This window comes from Triturus cristatus, chromosome 1_2 (assembly GCF_964204655.1).
Source record: "Triturus cristatus chromosome 1_2, aTriCri1.1, whole genome shotgun sequence".
Classification (NCBI taxonomy): Eukaryota; Metazoa; Chordata; class Amphibia; order Caudata; family Salamandridae; genus Triturus; species Triturus cristatus.
Genome location: NC_140580.1, coordinates 963,563,154 through 963,577,938, shown reverse-complemented (window position 1 = coordinate 963,577,938; position 14,785 = coordinate 963,563,154). Strand labels below are relative to the sequence as shown.

General features: G+C 46.2%; 1 non-coding gene across 1 annotated transcript; it reads left to right on the top strand.

The window, feature by feature from the left end:
* The first annotated feature begins 419 nt into the window (after positions 1-419).
* Positions 420-518, top strand: LOC146868459 (small nucleolar RNA U13). The gene has a single exon (XR_014968947.1). It is a non-coding gene; the product is annotated as a small nucleolar RNA U13 (small nucleolar RNA).
* Positions 519-14,785: the final 14,267 nt, after the last annotated feature.

The following is a 14,785-nucleotide window of genomic DNA, read 5'->3' as shown; positions in this document are numbered from 1 at the left end:
ACGGAAGGCGCTGCACGCCCTAAGCTGGAATATTTACATTTTAGCCCATGTTTCTAGAGCTCGGCCATCGCACTCAGTCAGCTAGCTCCTCACTCACAACTGAAGACAGCCGTCCTAGTCTAGCACCTTGCACCCAAAGTGCAGTGCGTGCCAATGGAAAGGGATATTCACAAACCTACTAGTCTAGGTTCAATGACCTTCAGCTTCTTGACGTAAAGTGCCAAACACTGAAAATAAAAATAAATCCAGCTGTCGGTATTTGATACTGCGCCATTGAAAGACACCACCAAGAAGAATCCGAGAATGTCCATTTGTTTGATGACGTCTGACTGGCTTATAACAATTACTGCTATGTCACTTAAGTGGGCTTCATGAGAGGATCACATTCTCTGGTGTTACTCCGTAGGCATGAATTTTCGATCCTTCTGGTTCTTGCAAATGAGTAGTGTGTTTTCATGCATATGTGTGACGTGTGCCGTCCCATCTTTGTTACGACTGTGCACATTACCCTTCTGAGCTAGAACTGGAGGTGCATTGTAATAATGGAGTATATATTGCGTTAAAGTGCTAATATGTCAAAATCGGTGGATGGCGTTTTAAATGAAGTGTTTAATCAGTGTGAAAATCTGATCCGTGCTTAAGTTCATAATCTACAAATTTCAGGTTAGAAAACGGGTTTAGTAGCTGAGGTGGTTAATACACTTATTGCAGCAATGTAATGTCCTGCGAACTGATGGTAAAAACCCTGCTAGATCCGCATCATATTTGATTGGGTATTGCACTTTTTTTTTTTTTCTTTTTTAAACACAAGCACCAAGCACAGTAACAGAGATCAGTTGGTTAGGCATCTGCTGCAAACATCACCACGCAAATTGCAAGGGATATTCCTGACTACTAGCAAGCTTTAACTCATTCTTTTGATCTTTTGGTTTGGACTGTGTTTTATAAAAATAATCATAATTGTGTCTTTATTTTTTATATATCAACCTAACTAAATGCGGCACTTTAAACTTACATTTTATAGGAAATTGCACATTTTTGGCTGTTCCCAGTATGTATTTCTTTGGACTCTGCACATTGAGAGATCACCATATGGATTACCACTGCATGCGTTTCCTATAGAAACAAGAATTTGCAATGCAATAGGTCTCGCATGCACGCGTGATTGAGCTGCTGGCATTGTAAATGACAATGCCTTTTATTTATGTTTTCGTTTTTAAAACAGAAATAAAAGGCTTTATCATGTACAAAGCCAATAGCTTAAACTCGCGTAAATGCGAGACCTATTGGATTGCAAATGCTTGTTTAACTCCTGCTACTGCCGGTAGATCCTAGGTTCCAGGCTCCACAAGATAGCAGCATCTGCATCATCCCTTTAATGAATTCTCAGAAACCAGCAGGCAGCGGGTTTCATTTATCAGAAAGGATTTGCTGCCCTCTAGTGGAAAAAAGATGCCCCGCGCCATCTGAACCGTCTGATCTTGTGAAATATGGTTATTATGCACGTTACTTCCAGCCATGGGAATGTAGGTTGTTTAATTAACAGGGAACATTGTATTTGCACTCTGCCCTTTTCTGTTTGCTTCTCTTGATAAGAAAAATTATTTGCATAACGGAGGGGAAAAAAACTTTACCCACAATCCCTTACCATTTTGGGGTGATGGGTTTTCCTCTCCAATGCTGCAAAGACATACAGCAGAATTTAGTTGTTGCAGGGGAAAATCTTTGTAAAGTTCATATTTCTTTCCATAGTGATTCACCCCTTCCCCTCGTTTGCTCCCTTGTCCGCACCTTTTCCAGACCCTGCTCACACAATAAAAGTGAAACAGGCTGCGGTTAGTGGGTTCACGTATAAATCCCAGTTTTGTGAGTCAAGATACTCATTTTAGAATGAGGTGTCAGCTTTTTTACACCTATCGAAGAGGTGAACATGATCAAATACATTTTTCAAGTGAGAGGTCTCTGTGGAACCTCGCAGAGCAGTCCGCAATGATGAGAGTGTCAGGAATAGGTCACTGGTCTTGTCATGGGAGAGCTCCATGTGTAAGTATGTTGCTTTCCAGATGGCTGCATAATAACTATTTAATTGTTATTTAGAAGCAATTTACTGCATAGTGACCAATCCACTGTGTAATTGCTACGTCTTTTTCACCAGGCACATCCCATGAAGTTTTTTTAAACTATTATTTACTAATGATCCTCATCACAGTGCCCACAGGAATCTAGCAACAGGGGCAGCAGAGTTCTTTAAAAGTAACAAAGAGCACACATTATGCCGGTTATTACTGAGGAAAGAAAGGAGCACATGGCACGTACAGAAGCACCCAGAGAGTCCTTAAGATGTACTTTAAGGAGGTGGACTTCAAAGTCACCAATGACCACTAACATCAGGCCCAAGGCACATAGAAAATATAACATCGAGAGATTTAATGTAGACCTGGTGCTTGTTTTATGACCCTCTCATATCAGCAATTAAACTATTCTTTCTACATGCCCCTGCCCTGGGTTGGTACCCACTTGCCCTGTCCTTTTTCTGTCAGGCCTGCCCTTGTTTATATTAGCCTTGCAATTCCTATCCACTCAAGCTTCCCCGAAGGCTACTGTCTGCCTGCAGCACCTGCACCGACCTTGGGACTTGTAATCCTTCCTTGGTCAGCCACATGCGGGAAGGTGATTCATGGGCTGTCGATGGGAGAGGGATTTAATGCTACTCTTATCCAATAAGTCACATACAGTGCCAATAGTCTACACATCATGCCGGTACGCACGCCCTAAATAAAGAAGTGGAGTGACTAACCAAGTTAGGCAGAATCAGCGTCGGATTGGTAACGCGGGTATCCGAATTCCAGCTGTGGGCTGCTTTTTAGGTCTCGGCTAGCGAAGGCTGCGCTTGCGCAGTCTCGCTCGCGAGACGTAATGACTTGGAGAAAAGGGGCTTGAACCCGCCCCTCTTCTCCACTGGCTGGCCTCTTGAATGCTGGCCAGCCATTGGAGAAGAGGTCCGTCACTCCGAACAGGCCCCGTCCTTTTCGGATTCGGGGGCGTGTTTTTTTCAACTTTTCTAATTATCTCCTCCAGCCAATGGCAAGAGGAGAGAAAAGCAAAACACGCCCCCGAATCCGGAAACGCCGCTGCCTTTCTCCGAGGCATTTCTGCTTCGCCACGGAGAAAGGCGGCGGCTCAAAGCGGCTTGTCTGGTGCCACTCGTCTCATTGTTGTGCCTCACCTCGTTGTTGCATCCGCCCCTCCCTCCACATATTGTACAGAGGCTCCACGCTGGCTCCCTCCCTCTTCCCATCAGTCCCTCCACCCGCTGGCTGTCCCCTCATCAGATCACTTTCCTCCGTCTTTCGCAGCCTCTTCCCCTTCCGTCTCTTTCTATCCAGCTGCTGCCTGGAGGCTGGTGGGCAAGGGCCCCTCCTCGCTCTCCCCTCCACGGCCCCTCCCTCCCGGTGGTCACCCAGTGCAGTGTCAGTGTCGCCATTCCTCATAGCTTGCCCCTAAGTGTAACCCTGGTGCCTCCGGCTCAACCTTGACTCCACCGTCCCCAGAACCTCTGGCCGGGAGCCGCCTCCCATCTACCGTGGGTCACCATGGCCTCGTCCGTGCCCTTGCTCCTGGGTCTCGCCTGCCTCGCTCAGGTTTGGAGAGGTAAACAGAAGCAGGGTGCAGCATGGCTGGGGTGGGCAGTGTCTCTGTGGTGCAGCGGGGAGAGGGCTCTGAGCTGAGCCGGGACAGGCCACGGACTTTCCCGCAGCCAGTGCTGAGAATCCCCTCTGACACCCACACCTCAGCCCACAATAGTGCTCCTGCAGGGTCGTGTGGGAGGGCACAACGGAGTGCCGGTCACTGCTGGGTGTGCGCCTCGGATGTGTTTTTGCATGCCTTGTTGCCAGGCAAGGGAAGAGTAAACCAGTGGGACTTCATTAGTAAGCATATAAAAAACAGCGGTACTTCTTTAAATGTCCCGTTATTCCGTGCTGGGAGTTGGCCATTTGTTTAAACTCGCACGTGCCAACAATTGCCTCTCAGTACTCGAGGTTTAAAACATGCATTCCAATATTTTGTGACAGCTGGGGTTGTATATGGTCACTGACTTGCATTGTAATAACTTAGATTTTAAGTGGTAGGTAGTACACAAAGGTGGCGTTCAGTCTGGGTTTTTAGAACACTTACATTGCATTAGTTGATGGTATAAAGTATACCCGATTTTAAATCACAAAATGTATTGTTTTTACGCCACATTGACGATTTTAACAGCCAATCTAACAGCCGCATTGTTGATCGTTCTTTATGCCGTTAGTGTTGACAGTATCTGTTTATTCAGTGCAAGGTGCCTTTGCAATAATTCTACAATTGGACGTGAAATTGATCGAATGTGATTTCTGATGGTCCAATGGAAGTATCCGATCTCTATAGAATTAGTAGTACCTCAGGCCAACACATGGCTGCGTTAAAACCTTTCACTGTCCTGGAATAAATGAAAGGCAACCTTGTGTGAACTTTTTTTTATCGGAACTCTATCGTGACTTGCTGCTTTAATGCATTGTTATTTGAACGAAAGATGCTTTTTAAAATAAAAATATTTTGAGATTTGTATTTTTGCTTGTAATAAATACCATCTTCTAATTCTAGCATTACATATACCCCACAAAGTATATTGAATGAGATAAATGTTGAATGGTTGAACTCCGTCGGGGAACACAAGAAGCTAGTTAAGCAGATTTTCACAAACATGCCTACAGTTTGCAATTTAGCCTAGCTCACTTGTGTGCTATACATGGGTCTTCTTGAGCACACAACACTGTTAAATCCATACTGTGGCGGCTTCTTTCAGCCAACGCTCATTCAAAAGTTGTATAGCACTGTTATCTGCTTCAGGTGTAAAGCAGGTGATTGTTGATGAGGCAGACTGTAGTAGGTGTTTCCGAGTGTTCCCAGTAAGGATTTTAGGGGCTTTGGGACAAACATATTTTTTGGGCCCCCAACGTGAAGAATTTATGATCCAGTTTCAGCTTTTTCGTGCCCTCCTGAGGCCATGACACTGCACATGCAGACTGGTCCAAATTCTAAATGTGTCTCCATCTAATATTCAGGGACAGGTATGTGTGTTTTCAATATTGTAAATAGCAGCAACTCCCTTATATTATTGCAAATAAACTCTATGATCCACTGTCCTTTCTAATAAAAGGAACTTCTGCATCGTGTTGAAAAACAAACGCATTTCTCTCGGCGTACCCCTACTTCTTCAATTCCAGGGATTCCGTTCCCCTACTTTTTTATTTTGAAAATGCATCCCGGGACGCAAGAAATTACCATCGCCTATAAATAAAGCTCGGCGTTCCTGGCGTTCGAGGACGGGCGGCAGAGAAGTAACAGGACTGTCTTTTCCTTCTTACCCAGAGAAGAAAAAAAGACATTTACAATGCAACGGTCTCGGCATTGTTAAAGTTAGAGCTATTGGCATTGCTCCTGACATTATTTTTGTTTATGTTTTTGTTTTTAAAACATGTAGAGAAACGGCATTGTTATTTACAATGTCAATAGCTTAATCAGTGTGTGTGTAGGTGGCTCTGTGTGTGGGTGCAAATGCAATAGGTCTCGCATTTGAGAGTGATTAAGCTATTGACATTGTAAATAACAATGCCGTTTCTCTACATGTTTTAAAAACAAAAACATAAACAAAAATAATGTCATGAGCAATGCCAATAGCTCTAACTTTACCAATGCCGAGACCATTGCATTGTAAATGCTTGTTTGAGCAGCCCGGGGGCCGATTTGGCTGGTTTCTGTGTTGTTCGATGCCACCAGCGGCCCATTGGGTGCCTGAATGCGCTTTCTGGAGGTAGATGGCACCGGAGCGGGTTTGGTTTACCTCTGTTACCGAGCCCTCCCGGCTTGGGTCTCAGGGCCCCCACCTCCCTCCACACACCCATTGACAGTCGACGCGGTTTGCTATGCACGCGAACCTGATATACCATAACTTATCCTTCTTCTGCCTCCATAGTGTTTTGACTGTCTGTTCTTTCAGTTATTGGTGCTAGATACGGAGACAATGACGCTCCGCATTTGCCATTGAAAGAGCTTGCACTTTTTTAACTCATGTTTTCTCTCCATATTTCTTTTCTTTATTCCAGGTCATTTTCAAAGGGGGCATAACCTACTCCTTTCAGCATACACTACTTGTGCAGGAGATATAAACCTTCCCCCCCTTTTTTCTGATCAGCAAGAGGGTTAATATTACCCTACCCGCTGTATTTAGTCTGAGCACTTATCACTTTTCACCTTCACCCCTGGTTCTGATGAAACGCCAAGGATCACCTTGACCACCCAAGGCGTGAAACATGTCGACCATTTTGTAAGTTATCCAGACACATTACGTCTTGACAGATAACTATCAACCTACGGGCTTTTTAATATACCAAGGATACCTCTCTATTAAATCACCGTTTGTTTGGTAACCCTTACCACCGAACTTCGAGAGTCCAGACACACATGCCGCCACCTCGAAAAGGCCTGGAGGAACCCCAAATGCACAGAAGCCCACAACAACTTCAGATCCGCCAATAACGCCCACCATCAACTCATCAGAAAGACGAGAAAAAGAGCGATCGAAGACAGAATCTCCACACACGCACACAACAGCAAAGAACTCTCCAGCATCATCAAGGAGTTCACCCAACCCACCAGTGAGTCTACTGACATTCCTCCCTCACATGACCTCTGCAACAAACTCAGCGCCTTCTTCCACCACAAAATCAAGAACATCTACAGCAACTTCGATGAAGACAACCAACACACTGAACCCTCACTAGCCACCCCGACACCCTGAAACCAATGATTGGCAGCTGCACAGCCCTCACCACTGAAGACACACTGAAGACGATGAAGTCAATCCACTCTGGGGGCCCCATGGACTCCAGCCCCCACCACATCTTCAACAGAGCCGCCGACACCATTGCACCTATGCATCGCCAGACCATCAACCGTTCCCTGGTGACTGGAAACACGCCGAGGTCAACCCCCTCCTGAAGAAGCCCTCGGCTGACCCCACCAACCTCAAAAACTACAGACCCATCTCCCTGCTCCCGTTCCAAGTGAAAGTCATCGAGAAAGCCATTAACAGCCAACTCGGCACCTTCATCGAAGAGCACAACATCCTTGATTCCTCCCAATCCGGCTTCAGAAAAAAACACAGCATAGAAACTGCCCTCCTCGCCGCAACAGACCATATCCGCTCCCTACTGGACAAAGGAAAAACAGTAGCCCTCAGCCTCCTCGACCTCTCAGCGGCCTTCAACGCAGTCTCCCACCACACCCTAACAGACTCCACGACGCAGGAATCCGGGACAAGGCCCTTGACTGGATCCACTCTTTCCTCTCTGGCATAACGCAGTGGGTCAGACTCCCTCCTTTCCTCTCGGACCCTTCACCAACCACCTGCGGAGTCTCCCAGGGGTCCTCCCTCAGCCCCACGCTCTTCAACGTCTACATGGCTCCACTTGCCCCTATCGTCAGAACCCACGGACTCAACATTGTTTCATACACAGATTACACCCAACTCATCCTCTCCCGATCCAACGAACCCAACGCAGCCAAACACAACTTTCAAGAAGGCATAGAAGCTGTCGCCAAATGGATGAAAAGCAGCTGCCTACAACTCAACACCGACAAAACAGAAGTACTCATCATGGGCCCACACCCCGTTGACTGGAACGACACTTGGTGGCCCCCCCACCCTCGGAAGCCCACCCACCCTCACGGACCACGCACGCAACCTTGGAATCATCCTGGACTCCGAGCTCAAAATGGACCACCAGATCAACTCCGTCGCATCCTCCTGTTTCCACACCCTCTGCCTCCTATGCAAGACCTTCAAATGGATCCTCCTCGAGCACAGAAAGACCGTCACTCACGCCCTCGTCACCTGCAGACTTGACTACAGCAACGCACTCTACACCGGAATAAACAAAAACCTCACCCACAAGCTACAAAACATCCAGAACACTGCAGCAAGACTGGTCCTCAACCTGCCAAGACACTGCCATATCTCCCAGCACCTGCGCACACTCCACTGGCTCCCCATCGAGACGAGAATCACCTTCAAGATCCTCACCCATGCACATTAAGCCCTCCACAACACATGACCAGCATTCCTGAACAGCCGGCTCAAATTCCACGCACTCCAAAAGACCCTACGATCAGCCCAGCTCTCCTACGCCGTGGTCCCCCGCACCAGAAAGCCCAGATCAGGAAGCCACTCCTTCTCCTTCCTCATGGCCATAGCCTGGAACGCCCTACCACTACACCTCACACAGACAACATCACTCCCCATTTTCATGAAAAACCTCAAAACTTGGCTCTTCGACAGACCCCCTCCTTGATGGACTGGAACCTGAACGTCCCCACCTCCCCAGCGCCTTGAGACCCTTACAGGTGAGTAGTTGCACTTAACAAACACGATTTGATTGATTTGATGATTTGAATCTCGGAAACCTTCGAATAGAAGTTTATATTTAAGAGCACATATACTGCACAGGTCTACAAACAAAAACAAACTACACATACTCAAATTACTCTTGTGCATTTCTTTAGGGAGCCTGCTAGGAAGGTATCTCTGCAGCCATATGTGTATCCAGGTACCTTAAGCACACGGACAGTCAGTATCTGTCGAACATACATAACTTGCCCTTACATGCATTATGGGCACGACTCTTTCAGCTTAACCCAACACCTTAAAATGTCCTAAGAAAAAGTAGTAAAAGAATACAGAAAGAACATTTCATCATCCAAGAATCAAGTGGTTAAGATCAGTAAATAAAAAATATCAAACAATGGGAGATTTTTAACTCTATAAAATATATAAAGTAAAATATTGAACAAAGTGGTGAACAGATGATTTAGCTGTTTGAGTTAAATGTCTACTACTGCAGAGACCTATGTGTAGCATTCAGATACGTTTGAATCATAGCCACGCAATCGCAAACTTTCACCATTGTTGAAAACTGATGTAATTAGAACTACAGAGTTGTATTAGGAACATCTGAAATTATGAGATAGGTACATTGTCTGGAGTACGACCCTAGTAAAACGCAGAAAACAGTGCTGAAGCTTTTCAGAAAGATCAGTGGCTAAGGCATGGGACACTAAGTGAGCTCCAGCCTGGCCATGTTTGGAAATGATCCAGCATGCTTGTAGAGGGGCAAGAAATATATATACAAACACTCCTGATTTAGGCAGAAGATTCAGGCTTTTATAAACTTCACATAAAACAATGTTTCCTTTTGTCAGTATAAAGCTTCCTTTGCCCAAGGATTAAACAAACTAACTCCCCCGCCAGCCTATTGCCCCAGGGTTAATATTCCATATTTATGTTCCCATGAAGATGTGTTTGCTTTAGCTGCCTGTGAGTTCCAGAGGTGAGACCACTCTCCTATACGCAGTATGCTTACTCAGTCCTACCCACCACTTAATGTGTCTGTGGTGGGCACCTGCACTCATTTTAGGACATTGGGGTTAAGTTTTCACCAAAAGACCATGACCCAAAGCAAAAGAGAAAGACAGAAAAGGAAGAAAGGAGAAAGAGATAGGAAAACAATGATGAAGGTAGAAAAGGGTATGAAAAAAGAACCTGCATGAATAAGCAACTGTAGGGTAGTGGAAAAAATAATTATGACAACTCTGGCATTCCGCAATGGGACCCTAAGAAAAAGTTTGGGGGTCTGCATTAATGTTTATTCAAATTACACGCTGCTCCCAAATTATCACCTCCACATTTAGCAACAGACATCGCTCATGTTTTTATTGTTGGCATAACTATATCTAAACCAGCCTCACATTCACCAGTGCCAGTGGACAGTCCATCCTGGAATCAGTACAAACAGAATACCAACACAACGAATGGGCCATAAATTTCACAGAAATAGGTATCAGCTCCACATCAAAATAAGCGTAAGCTGCCCTGTGTCCAGGCATGAGAAGGAAATGGTGATAAAGTTAACTCACAAGGAAAGGGAACATGCAATTCCAGTCCCAAATAGCACCTTCGAAAAATATTGGCCTTAACAAGGAAATATTGCTAGTTTGCATAGAAAAATAACATATGTGGGGAGAAATAGAAACATTGAGAGACAATACAAACTATGGGCAGTAATCATAATTTACACTACTTTTGCTATGAAGAAGTTGGCACATCCTAGACATGGTACACTCCCAACAAGGTGCACTCGAGAAGGCCTACTTCAGGTCCCGCTTTTCCAGCCACCAACTGCTGCCACTGGTCCAAGGAGGACAACAGGAACCAACCTGCCCTTCTCTTTCTGGTGCCTGGCGCCCACCAACAGCATCAGCAATTAGCGCCTGGAGGCCCTTTGAAATTGGACGCCTGCTCCCGCAGCGCGGGTCCTGCTTTTCCAGCCGCCACCTGCCGCCACTGATCCAAGGAGGACCACAGGAACCAGCCTGCCCTGCTCTTTCTGGCGCCTGGCGCCCACCAACATCATTAGGAATTAGCGCCTGGAGGCGCTTTGAAATTGAACGCGGGCTCCTGCTTTTCCAGCCACCACCTGCCGACCCTGGTCGAAGGAGGACCACAGGAACTAGCCTGCCCTGCTCTTTCTGGTGCCTGGCGCCCACCAACAGTGTCAGCAATTAGCACCTGAAGGCGCTTTGAAATTGGATACTGGCTCCCGCAGTGAGGGTCCCGCTTTTCCAGCCGCCACCTGCCGGCACTGGTCCAAGGAGGATCACAGGAACCAGTCGGCCCTGCTCTTTCTGGTGCCTAGCGCCCACCAACAGCGTAAGCAATTAGCGCCTGGAGGCGCTTTGAAATTGGACGTGGGCTCTCACAGTGCGGGATGCGCGCGGGCGTGCCCAGGCCGCTTCTGGGCCAAGGGTGGGCCCGTCTGCACCCGTCAGAGCCCGGAGGAGGCTGGGCTGGGCAACCCCTCTGACATCTGATGATCAGGACATTTGAGCAGGTGACTATACAATAAGTAGTACTCATTATTAAATAAGGTTATCGCCCTGTATTGTGATCAAAGCCAAGAGGGTCTTGGAGTACTGGAAGTCTTAACGAACAGCAGGGTACAGACATCAAACCAAATTCATCTTGGTTTAACAGAGTTCTTAATTGTATAATATTGTATTTTACACTTGCTAGGGCTATCCCGTATGGGGAAGAGGAAATTGTGTGAAGGTGGTACAGGTGATGCAAAGAAAAGGAAAGTTAAAAAGGGAAGAAGAAAAAGTCCTAGCCACAATGATGCTGAGGGTGGTGTCATGGACAGGATAGATAGTTTACTAACCGAATGTGAGTGGTTATTGGATTCTACACACTCTGTCCAAGCCCCTAGAGATAGCACGCAACAGACTCTGAGTAGTACATAATCCAAAGGGCATGTACCTGACATGTTTACAAAATCCGTCAAAAAGCCAATAACACCAGACCCCCAGAATGTACCAGAATTAAGTACAACAGTAGAGGGACCCTCCCAGTGCCATCCAGACACCCACGAAGCTTTCACCTCTTTAGCATGTAGTAATAGATTTTCAATTCTGGCTGACCTAACAGACCTGTTGGCAAATACCCCATACAATAGAAATGTGAGATATATGGGCCTGGATAATGTAGTGAGTAGCAGCTCCAACAATCATAGGTGTATGGGTGATAGAAGTGTAACCGGCACAGATAACAGTGCGTCCGTTGCTAGCAACATACAACAGGAAAGAACTTTAGATGACACTGTCTATCAAACAGTGTCTAATAAGCTTGTAAAATTGATGGATGAAATCAGGGCCCTCAAAGTGTCAGTTAGCACACTTAGTGACACTATAAGTAAGGTGCAAGTAGCAGTGGATTTGATTAAATCATCAATGGGCACCCATCCGAGTTATAAATCATCCCTGCATTCCGTTATGGGTGCTAGCAATTATCCAGGGGTACAAAGTGTGGCTAAGACATCCCAGAGGCCAGGTATTAGTGGATTATCTAGGCCCCTAAACATGGATACTATGAGCAAAAGTCATGGGCACCCTGGGAGGAAAGACAATTTGACGCCTGTCCTCAGACCCCTGTTGCCCCCTGCCTAGGCTGTTTTTCCATCCTCTATCAATGCTAATAGATATGATGGACAGAGAGTGGTAGGAGCAGGGAGTAGCACATCAAGCACAGCAAATAAGGTGAACACGATTACTGTCCCCAAAATTTCAGGTGAGCAGATGAGGGATCAATCAAAACTAAGTGCACTCAGTTGATTCGCTATGGTGGGGGCTGTCGGTCAATAATAAGGGATGACATCATTGCAGCAGAAAGACACTCATGCCCTAATGCCACATTTGACTACATTGCCCTGACACTAACTCATCAACACTTAGTGGAAAACCTCATAAGATTTGATATTCGTACACAAAGTCTTACCTGTTCAAATATTAGGCTAAAGTATAATCCACCAGAGAGAGCTTCGATTTTCAGCACATCACCACTAAGGGAGTGTCGGGATCCTGATGACGAATCCCGGACTGAACTCCCATGTTTCCCTACCGAGACTTTTGCCGGCATCCTTTTGTCTCATCTACAGGTTGGCCTGGATCCCTTTAACAGAATTCTTCCCGACGGACCCCAAGGGGCGGAGCTGATGACGTAACCGTCAGACGTCCTATCGGATAAGACGCACGCTGCCACAAAAGGAGAGGGAGACCTGTCGAAAGCGAGTTCCCCAGCCGGAGAAGACCGAGAGACGTGGAAGTCAAACGAAGCAGACGAGCCGAAGAGGGTGCTGGCCGAAGACGCTACCCCTGAGACGGACGTCAAGTCAGGAGGCCAACGAGACTGCTCCTCGCCCCACCACTTTCCTGGAGGAGGGTGTCTTCACAAGGTACGGGCAAAACTCCAGGGGTTTTCGGGGCACGGGCAGGGGAGGGAATCCATTTAAGGGAGGACACGCTAGAACTCACTTGGTGCGGGCTTTTAGGCGTTTCTTCCCTCACTCCCTTTTCCTACTGCCAGGAGGTATCCGGTTTCGGTTAAACTGACCCGGTATTGTTTTCTTTTTGGTTCCCCCCCCCCCCTTCGTCTGCGAGTCTTGGGACGGCGGCAGAAGCAAGACCACAGCACCTTCGCTCCCCTTCTGATGGGACTCTTTGTGAAGACGGGAGAAAGCCAACCAGGAGGACCTTTGTTACTTTGGACTCTAGCTACTTCCCTGTGTAGCAACAATAAAATTACCTAAGTAGAACCAATCCTTACGACTCATTACCTCATTATGGGGCCGATTCACAGAACTAACTTAAGACAAAATCCTAAACTCACTACTTTTGGTATTCACAGAAGTTAGGATTTTGTCTTAAGTTTGTCTTAAGACAAACTTAAGACAGACTTAAGACAGACTTAAGACAGACTTAAGACAGACTTAAGTCAAACTTAAGACTAAATCCTAACTTCTGTGAATACCAAAAGTAGTAAGTTTAGGAGTTTGTCTTAAGTTAGTTCTGTGAATCGGGCCCTATGTGTCTGGAAGCGGGGACCCGAAGCCTTCCTACGACAGGGAGGTAGATTGAAGGTTACTTCCACTCGCTGGTGACTTTTTGGAGAATACAATACAACTATCCCCCAGCGAGAGAGGAGCTCCAGTGACATTAAATTTAACATCTACTGAACCTAGGCATACATCTGACACTGCCCCGCCAATAGCAGGAGGGAGGGATAGTGGTACATTATCTACCAATGTGGGGGCTCGGGGGGGTTTATGTGGATTAACTACATGTAGGCTAGCAGTTTTGTCATGGAACATCGCAGCGTTGGGTACCAAGGTTACATCCCCTGATTGGTTAACATTTGTCGACCAGTTTGACATCCGCCTTTTTCAAGAGACGTTGCTAGTGGACCCTCTCTATCGAGTGGGCTACCTAAATTATCATATTCTAGCCATAAAAGGGGGTAAAGGTCGACCTGCAGGGGGCCTTACAATCTGGGTGCATCAGGAGATTAGGTATAAAATCCAGTCTCTTCCGACCCAGAGTAATGATGTCCTTGCAATATGGCTGAGAGTAAGCCCAAAATGTAGCATTGATATTTACAATGTTTACGCAAGGGGACTTAGTTGGGGGAAGCAGTCTGAGGTTATAACGGCCCTCGATGATCTTCTGGATATACATTCTTGGGACTCCCTAGAGTTGGTGGCTGGAGACTTCAACTCGGCCTTTGAGCCTCTTGGCATTGAGGACCAAGATCTCACAGGTGAGGCATCCCAAAACTGGAACTAGCGCCCATAAAAAAATGGATGGATGCAGCAATCCAAATTAAAGTACTTTGTCTTGAAAAAGGGTTGCGGGCAGCAAATGGGCACACAGTCTCCGATAGGCATGGGGCTAATACCTTTGACAACAGCCATAGTGCCAACCATATAGATTATTTACTAATTAATCTAAAGTTATGGCACGCCTTAGGGGATATGATTGTGAGAGATCGTCTAGAGAGTGATCATAATCCCCTATGCTCAACCCTAGATTTACAGAGCACTGTAGTTCAGCCAGTTCCTGAATTACTCACACTAGATTTGATCCCCACTAAAGATATGCGGTGATTAAAATGGGCTAAACTCGCTGAGAACCCAGATTTTCTAGATACTATTAATAGGGACATTAATTTTACTATAGCTGACCTAGAGGCCTGCAGTGACCACCCTGAGTTGTCCAAGATAATTACCACAACTCAAAGAATGTTTTTCCAATCTAAGATTGTATTCGTTAAAGCAGGATACAGATAAGAATATAAAAAAGAAAAAAC